Consider the following 9,126-nt stretch of genomic DNA (forward strand, 5'->3'; position numbering starts at 1 on the left):
CACCGGTCAATTGAAGTYGATGTAATTCTCCGGTTAGAACGTTATTCAAGATGTATGTTAACAACATTCTAAAGATTGATTCAGTACATYGTTTGACATGTTTCTACTGACTGTAACGGAACTTTTGGACATTTCGTCACGTTATAGTGGACGCGCTTTGAGACTTTGGTCAGGGCGTTTGGTAAACAATTCGAAAGTAGCTAATTGGACATAAATAACGGACATTATCGAACAAATCAAGCATTTATTGTGGACCGGGGATTCCTAGGACTGCATTCTGATGAAGTTCATCAAAGGTAAGGAAACATTTATCATGTATTTTCTGGTTTCTGTTGAGTCCAACATGGCGGCTAATTTGACTATTGTTCTGAGCTCCGTCTCAGATTATTGCATGGTTTATTTTTCCGTAAAGATTTTTTGAAATCTGACACAGCGGTTGCATTAAGGAGAGGTATATCTATAATTCCATGTGTATAACTTGTATTATCATCTACATTTATGATGAGTATTTCTGTTGAAACGATGTGGCTATGCAAAATCACTTGATGTTTTTGCAACTAGTGAATCTAACGCGCCAATGTAAACTCAGATTTTTTGATATAAATATGAACTTTATCAAACAAAACATGCATGTATTGTGTAACATGAAGTCCTATGAGTGTCATCTGATGAAGATAATCAAAGGTWAGTGATTACTTTTATCTCTATTTCTGGTTTTTGTGAAAGCTATCTTTCGCTGGAAAAATGGCTGTGCTTATTGTGGTTTTGTGGTGACCTAACATAATCTTTTGTAGTGCTTTCGCTGAAAAGCATATTTGAAATCGGACACGTTGGTGGGATTAACAACAAGATTACYATTAAAATGATATAAGACACATGAATGTCTGAGGAATTTTAATTATGAGATTTCTKTTGTTTGAATTTGGCGCCCTGCACTATCACTGGCTGTTGTCATATCGATCCCGATAGCGGGATTGCMGCCATAAGAAGTTTTAAGCTATTTTGCCACAACTTTGGAAGTATGCTTGGGGTCATTGTCCATTTGGAAGACCCATTTGTGACCAAGCTTTAACTTCCTGACTGATGTCTTGAGATGTTGCTTCAAAATATATACATAATTTTCTGCCTCATGATGCCATCTATTTTGTGAAGTGCACCAGTCCCTCCTGCAGCAAAGCACCCCCACAGCATGATGCTGCCACCTCTGTGCTTCACGGTTGGGATGGTGTTCTTCAGCTTGCAAGCCTCCCCCTTTTCCCTCCAAACATAACGATGGTCATTATGGCCAAACAGTTCTATTTTTGTTTCATCAGACCAGAGGACATTTCTCCAAAAAGTACAATCTTTGTCCCCATGTGCAGTGGCAAACCGGTTTTGGAGCAGTGGCTTCTTCCTTGCTGAGCAGCCTTTCAGGTTATGTCGATATAGTACTTGTTTACTGTGGATATAGATACTTTTGTACCTGTTTCCTCCAGCATCTTCACAAGGTCCTTTACTGTTGTTCTGGGATTGATTTGCACTTTTCGCACCAAAGTATGTTCATATCTAGGAGACAKAACGCGTCTCCTTTCTGAGCGGTATGATGGCTGCGTGGTCCCATGKTGTTTATRCTTGCGTACTATTGTTTGTACATATGAACGTGGTACCTTCAGGCGTTTGGAAATTGCTCACAAGGATGAACCAGACTTGTGGAGTTCTACAATAATTTTTGACTGATTTCTTTTGATTTTCCCATGATGTCAAGCAAAGAGGCACTGAGTTTGGAGGTAGGCCTTGAAATACATCCACAGGTACACCTCCAATTGACTCAAATGATGTCAATTAGCCTATCAAAAGCTTCTAAAGCCATGACATAATTTTCTGGAATTTTCCAAGCTGTTTAAAGGCACAGTTATCTTAGTGTATGTAAACTTCTGACACACTGCAATTGTGATACAGTGAATTATAAGAGAAATAATCTGTCTGTAAACAATTGTTGGAAAAATTACTTGTGTCATGCACAAAGTAGATGTCCTAACCGACTTGCCAAAACTATAGTTTGTTAGCAAGAAATTTGTGGAGTGGTTGAAAAACGAGTTGTAATGACTCCAACCTAAGKKTATGTAAACTTCCGACTTCAACTGTAGTCAAAAAAGTGAATTGTTAATAATTTCCTTATTTTGTTAAAKATATCATTGCCAAACGTAACATGGTTCATCATGGTAATGTCTTTGATGATTCTAAAAAGTTGAAAGTTAATAAGCCATTGTTTAGTGGATTTAAAAAATATTTCAATKGACACATACAATCTGATTTCCTGATTTATCAATAACTCAGCCATCTCTTAACCAATTCCTTAACCAATCCCCTCTTAACCAATCTACTTTTTGGTGTTATTTGTACTTATGGTTCATTTTTCAAAGGTTTACCAACATTTCCAAGATTGAGGAAATTCTATCCTCCTCCTATAAATTGTGTTGTGCAGTCCTTGAGCTGTTCTTGTCTTTTGAAGTTCTGTATTATGTAATGTGTTGTGTTTTGTGTGGACCCCAGGAAGAGTAGCTGCTGCTTCAGAAACAGCTAATGGAAATCCTAATAAAGTACTAAATACTATCCTGACAGACCTTATGGGTCCTTAAAATAATTTTGTTCAGCATGAGGAAAGGCACCTACATACTCTAGGTCAAACGGGGTGGCGGATATGASGGTTTAAGTGAGACTTAAACCCTCATATAACAGCGCCACCTATAGGCCAATTTCTGCCATTCTTTTTGACCAATTTACTCATGGCCTCTAGTTTCTTTGTGCCAAAGTAGAAAAAATGTGATCAATCTAAACTGGAGTTATTTGACCATAATAATATAAGAATAACAATAGGCCGTGTGGCTCAGTTGGTAGAGCATGGCGCTTGCAACGCCAGGGTTGTGGGTTCATTCCCCACGGGGGGACCAGGATGAATATGTATGAACTTTCCAATTTTGTAAGTYGCTCTGGATAAGAGCGTCTGCTAAATGACTTAAATGTAAAATGTAAATGTGGTTTCACAGCTTGGCTGCAAACCCCTAATAATATTTTGCCCAGAGCTCTTCTATTTTGAGAATACATCTTGTCAAATTTTACATAAGGGTTTCTTTGCCAACAGTCCATATCACAGTGATTTGTAATAGACTATATGGTAAGATATTTTAACAGAAAAAATACTAGATAACGAATTATCAGAAAAAAATGGCATAACATAGCAATTTACACTCGTGGAATCTGTCTTGCAAGTCCACATGTTCAAGCAATTCAATTCACAATGAATTTCACTTACCACCAAGCCTACATGTATCAAACAATTTTGAAGCGACAATGAAAGAGGATAATTGCAACCGATTTTAAACGGAGCTTATTTTACCACGCTCACGAAATAGGCACCAAGCGAAAGAGGAGGGACTTGAAGGTACAATTTGCTGGGAATACCGAGGGTGTGCTTTCCAAGCACTTCAATCACAGAACAGCGCGCGGTGGTGACCCAYGCGTATGATTCCGTCCAGCCTTTTACATTTGCGCTCATACTTCCGACTGCGCTCAGCATACATGGAAAACGATTTCGCTTTGTGAATGTCCGCCGGGAACAGCTCATAAATTGCACTCACAAAAAAAACAGTTCACTTCATCACTGTGTTTTGATACAAGTCGAAAATGTGATTTTTCTCAAGGGGGATATAGAGTCGTAAAATGGTTTTGGGACCCAGCGTCTCCACAAGGAAATGGTAAGTGTGCTGAATGATTATTATTGTACATCGTAATTGAGCCCTTATGTGGAATTCGTTTTATTTGTATTGTATAAAGTGTTTATAATTGACACTTATATATATTATTATTAWGGAAGTTAATCGTAGGAGGGAGGACAGGACACCGACAGCCACTATATGTGCTGTTGTCCCGAACTTTTACACTAATGATGAAAAGTAGTTGTAAGTCCACTTTGTTTGGGAATCATGCTGTGCTGTTGCCCCAGTTCTTCCTACACGTGTTGTGCCAACTACTGTATATTGGAGATGGCCTCCAGCACTGACACAATGTGTTAGTGCATACCAAAAAAAATATCAATGGATTATGGATTGTTGTTTACATTAGACCGTCACTTGTATCATAGTTATTACAACCCCAGTCCAAATGTATACTAGGAATATTGGAAACTATCTACATTAAAAAAGACTACAACAGCACTGCATGCCCATAGCTAGCCGACTTAAAATCAATCATTAGAATAGTCACATTTCACATTGTTTCAAAGTGTGAAAGTTAATATCAAAATAACTACACACATTTGTCCACATTTTGCCTACAGTACTATGTAATGACCAATTGGTATGATGTGTGGTTGTCTATTTATGCATATGAACACTGCATTGAAGTTACATCTGACATTTACACTGACAAATGTACACTGGCACATTATGTACGCTAGTCGTACAGGCTATTTGATGGAGCAATCACGGTTAACCAATGCATCTTGATCAAAGGCACTCCAGCCGTGCCTTACCTCACCTGTCTCTAATAAAATCCTGATTACAATATAATCAAACCTYCTTTTAATATACAAATCAATTCCAAAAGCTTCAACAGGAGCAATGTATTTTGTTTCATTTGAAAACAGCAAAACATTTTGTAGAATCAAAAAATGTAATGCAGTAAAAGATGGTGTTACAGTTTTTTTCAATCACTTTGGTGCAATTGTCACATGTATGTAGTATATTTGTAGTATGTAGTATATATGTATATACACTGCTCAAAAAATAAAGGGAACACTTAAACAACACAATGTAACTGAGCACATGTGACAGACGTGACAGAGTCTGGAGACGCCGTGGAGAACGTTCTGCTGCCTGCAACATCCTCCAGCATGACCGGTTTGGCGGTGGGTCAGTCATGGTGTGGGGTGGCATTTCTTTGTGGGGCCGCACAGCCCTCCATGTGCTCGCCAGAGGTAGCCTGACTGCCATTAGGTACCGAGATGAGATCCTCAGACCCTTGTGAGACCATATGCTGACACATGCACATTTGTGGCCTGCTGGAGGTCATTTTGCAGGGCTCTGGCAGTGCTCCTCCTGCTCAAAGGCGGAGGTAGCGTTCCTGCTGCTGGGTTGTTGCCCTCCTACGGCCTCCTCCACGTCTCCTGATGTACTGGCCTGTCTCCTGGTAGCGCCTCCATGCTCTGGACACTACGCTGACAGACACAGCAAACCTTTTGCCACAGCTCGCATTGATGTGCCATCCTGGATGAGCTGCACTACCTCAGCCACTTGTGTGGGTTGTAGACTCCGTCTCATGCTACCACTAGAGTGAGAGCACCGCCAGCATTCAAAAGTGACCAAAACATCAGCAGGAAGCATAGGAACTGAGAAGTGGTCTGTGGTCACCACCTGCAGAATCACTCCTTTATTGGGGTGTCTTGCTAATTGCCTATAATTTCCACCTTTTGTCTATTCCATTTGCACAACAGCATGTGAAATTTATGTCATATACAGTGTTGCTTCCTAAGTGGACAGTTTGATTTCACAGAAGTGTGATTGACTTGGAGTTACATTGTGTTGTTTAAGTGTTCCCTTTATTTTTTTGAGCAGTGTATATATATATATGAAGTATATTTTCATAACTCTAAGCACAGAAATCTAAACAGATCATGAAAACTACTCATGTTTTCAAAATTCTAACAATTGACTGAGTACAACAAACACATTCACAAAGTCACTTGTTCACACCACAAGGTCACACTATCTATTTGGATGCATATTTAATCTAAGTCTACACACCCCTTTCACAGTTTTCACATTTTGCGGCCTTAAAATGAAATCTAAAAAAGGATTACGTTCGATTTTTTTTTACCCACCGATCTACCTAACCTACTCCATATTTTCAAAGTGAAAGACAAAGTATTCAACATTTAAAGGTGCACTATGCAGAAATCACTCTGCCATTTCCTGGTTGCTAAAATTCTAGTTTATGTGAGAAAACAATCAATTATAGAGTAAAGAATCATTCTACCATCTAAACCGCTGTGAATGCATTTATTGCATATATTGTATTTTCAGCCGTTTGAAGCTGGTGTACAAAACCAAAAGAAAAAGATGCAAAAATGGAACTTAAGAACGAGAAGCATAGAAATAGTGCACATAGAACAGATCTACCGCTTCTTAGACTTGCTTTCGATGAGAATGACAGATTTATAACTTCTATGTGAATTTGGTTGGGTCGCGCAAAAATAATACTTGGATGAAGCACCTTTGGTATCCATTACAGCTGTGAATCATTTTGAATAAGATTCTACTAACTTTGCACAACATTTAGGGCAASATATTTTGGTAAAAATTGCTCAAGCTCAGCCAGTTTGGTTGGGAACCATTGATGGACAGCAAGTCAAACCTTGTCATTGATTTTTTAAGTAGATTTAAGTCCAGACTGAGACAAAACCATTCAGGAACACTCAACACCTCTTGGATAGCCATTTTGGTTTGTCTATGGCATAACAACATTTGTMATTGTCTCGCTGAAGACTACAACTCTATCCCAGGGTTAGGTTTGCAGAAGACTATGGCAGGTTTTCCTTGAACCTTTTACCTGGGTTTTGCTCCTTTCATATTTATTTTGATATTTTGTTTCTTTTGATCCTTTTCTTTTGATCCTGCCGGTGACAAGCATACCCATAACATGATGCTGCCACCACAATACTTGAAAATACAGAAGATCAACAATATCACATTCATTACACATTACTGGCCTGTATAACAAMGTTAAATGAAGTATGCCTGTGTTAAATACACTCCGAATCATACATTCTGTTTGCAACAAGGACGTTAAGTAACACTGGGTGAAAATTGTCAATATTTATTTATTTATTTCCAGATATCTGACATTTTATTTAATATAAGGAGTAGACATGCTCCAGATACGAATGTCCTTAGTTTCTACATGCATCCAATCCGGACCTCCGAAGTCTCTCAGCTGTCGTATGAGTCCAGGTAAATATCTTGAGATACGTTTAAAACATGCACCTGATGCGTGTGCACTCGCTTACATACTTGTAGAATATTCTAACTCCGGAAATGGTAAGACTTTATACTCATTCATATTTTCAGAAATGTATCATATCTGTAGTCATTACCTGATCATTTATGTATCCGTAYTTCTCAAAAAATGCATAATTTCAATAGATATTCTTACATGATATGTGAATCATAGACATTTGAATGTTTCATCCTCGTCTGATCGAAAATGGGCTAAATCCGACTCATGAAATGTCCAGCACCCAAATCATTTTATCTGTTCAGGTGCTGAAAATCATTGTGCTTCTTCGCATGAACATACATTTGCACCATACACAGTAATAGGCTATACAAGGTACGGAAAGGCAAACATCGTCATATTTAATCCAAGTTGCTATTTCCAAAGCTCTGTTATTTCTGTTTTTAAAAATGCAGCATAGCAAATCCAGAGCTCCAATCACAACACATGTTTTCTGGAAAGATGCAAATGTAGGCCAATCGTTGCGGGAAAATATTGTACTTATTTATCAGAAAATGAATACCCCTGCCTGCCCTGTTTGTTATCATTGACGATGTGATGGGTGCTGATTGGGTCATCAGTGGCGGTCTCTCACAGTCAAAACCAAACGTGGTGGTAGAGTGTTGGTCTGTGATCCTCTCCAAACTGTCAATGCATAAATCATGAATCAAAATTGTATCAATATTGCAAGAAAATATTGTCATTACTCATAACCAAAACTTACTGGCTGGAACTAGCTATAGTTAGCTAATGCACTTTTGTACATTGCGCTGTAACGTACAATTTACCTTATTCTAGTGCCCAAACAACATAATACTTCCAGGTCAACTGTAATATGAATACTATTGTAAAGCACAATTTCTCCCCTTTCCAGCAAAATCAGTGATGACCTTCATGCTGCCCGTCTCTGCATGATTGAAGAAGGCAATGCGCTCTGTCGGGTCTTTTTAAAAATGACGGATGGGGAAGCGAAACCTACGGTACCGCGTGATAGGGAAAAGGGGAGATAAGCTGTGTGGGGAAACGTTTTTTTTCTCCACCCGATTTGTCCAATTTATCACCTCWAAAATGTAAATAGAACACTATAAAGAGTTTATATAATGTGTCATAACATAACTATTTGAAGGTTTGTGTCGAATTTGAATCCGTTTTTTAGAGCGGCGCTAAAATTATCTTCAGAAGTAAACAGCAGCTGTCGCGGCTTTTGAGAGTCATGTTGGCTTGCAGTGATGACGCAAAAAATGCATACATTCAGTTGTATAATTGACTAGGTATCCCCCACTTACCCTGTCCCTTTCTTGTTTTTAATCTGCGAGAGAAGCGCTACACCTGGAGGTGAGAGGCTGTACGACACAGAATGAGTTGCATTGTGTGTGCTGTACGTTACATCATGACACGTCACAATTTAACGTACAGTGTCAGAGTGGTCAGTTTTTTTCAACTTTTCTCCAATACTATCGGGCCATTACCATGTCAATCAACGCTTGAATAGAAACGTAGTTCACACCCCAGATTTTGATGCCAACACAGTCGCTACAGTCCCATTAGTTTTCTTTGTAGCCTCGTTTGAATGTTGTGGTTGCACAAATTTGTACGGAATGGGGTTAGTCAACAGTAGCTAGCCAAGTTGCTAGTTAGTTACCTAGCTAGCTAGTTAGCTTATTATTAACCAGTAATACAAAATACATCTAAACATTTTAAAATGTTAGCGGTCACCTTGAGACCTGATAGGGGATAAAATAAAAAAATCCTGAAGGGAAGGCAATTTTCGTTATTTGTAACCTATTTGTAACATTACAAGTTAGCTTTTAACCCCTCCCCCTCTATCAAGCCTAGCTACATAATCCTACTGGCTACCGGCCAAGTTAGCCAGCTAACAGTCTTGATTCAAGTTATTAAGGTAAATAAAACATATGTCAAATTAGCTGCTCACTTTAGCGTTAACTTCTTTGAGGTATTTTCTGAACAGCTTCTCATTTCTTTGTTTCTCCAGTTTGAATGATATGGATTTAATATTTGTCAAATTATTGAGAATGTCCTCAAAACTCAAATATGCATCAGCAATTGTCTTTATTTAGCATATCAAAATGCATATCA

The 9,126-nt window shown here is 38.5% G+C and overlaps 1 protein-coding gene across 3 annotated transcripts in view; it reads left to right on the forward strand.

Moving 5' to 3' along the window:
• The first annotated feature begins 3,485 nt into the window (after window positions 1–3,485).
• LOC111965370 (5-hydroxytryptamine receptor 4-like) overlaps window positions 3,486–9,126 on the forward strand; it is a 196,773-nt gene continuing 191,132 nt past the window's right edge. For all 3 annotated transcript variants that reach the window (XR_011480064.1, XM_023989524.2, XM_023989523.2), the window contains exon 1: window positions 3,486–3,734. The gene's annotated coding sequence lies outside the window, so the exon portion shown is untranslated. The remainder of the gene's footprint in view (window positions 3,735–9,126) is intronic.

Source organism: Salvelinus sp. IW2-2015, linkage group LG6.1 (genome assembly GCF_002910315.2).
Source record: "Salvelinus sp. IW2-2015 linkage group LG6.1, ASM291031v2, whole genome shotgun sequence".
Lineage (NCBI taxonomy): Eukaryota > Metazoa > Chordata > Actinopteri > Salmoniformes > Salmonidae > Salvelinus > Salvelinus sp. IW2-2015.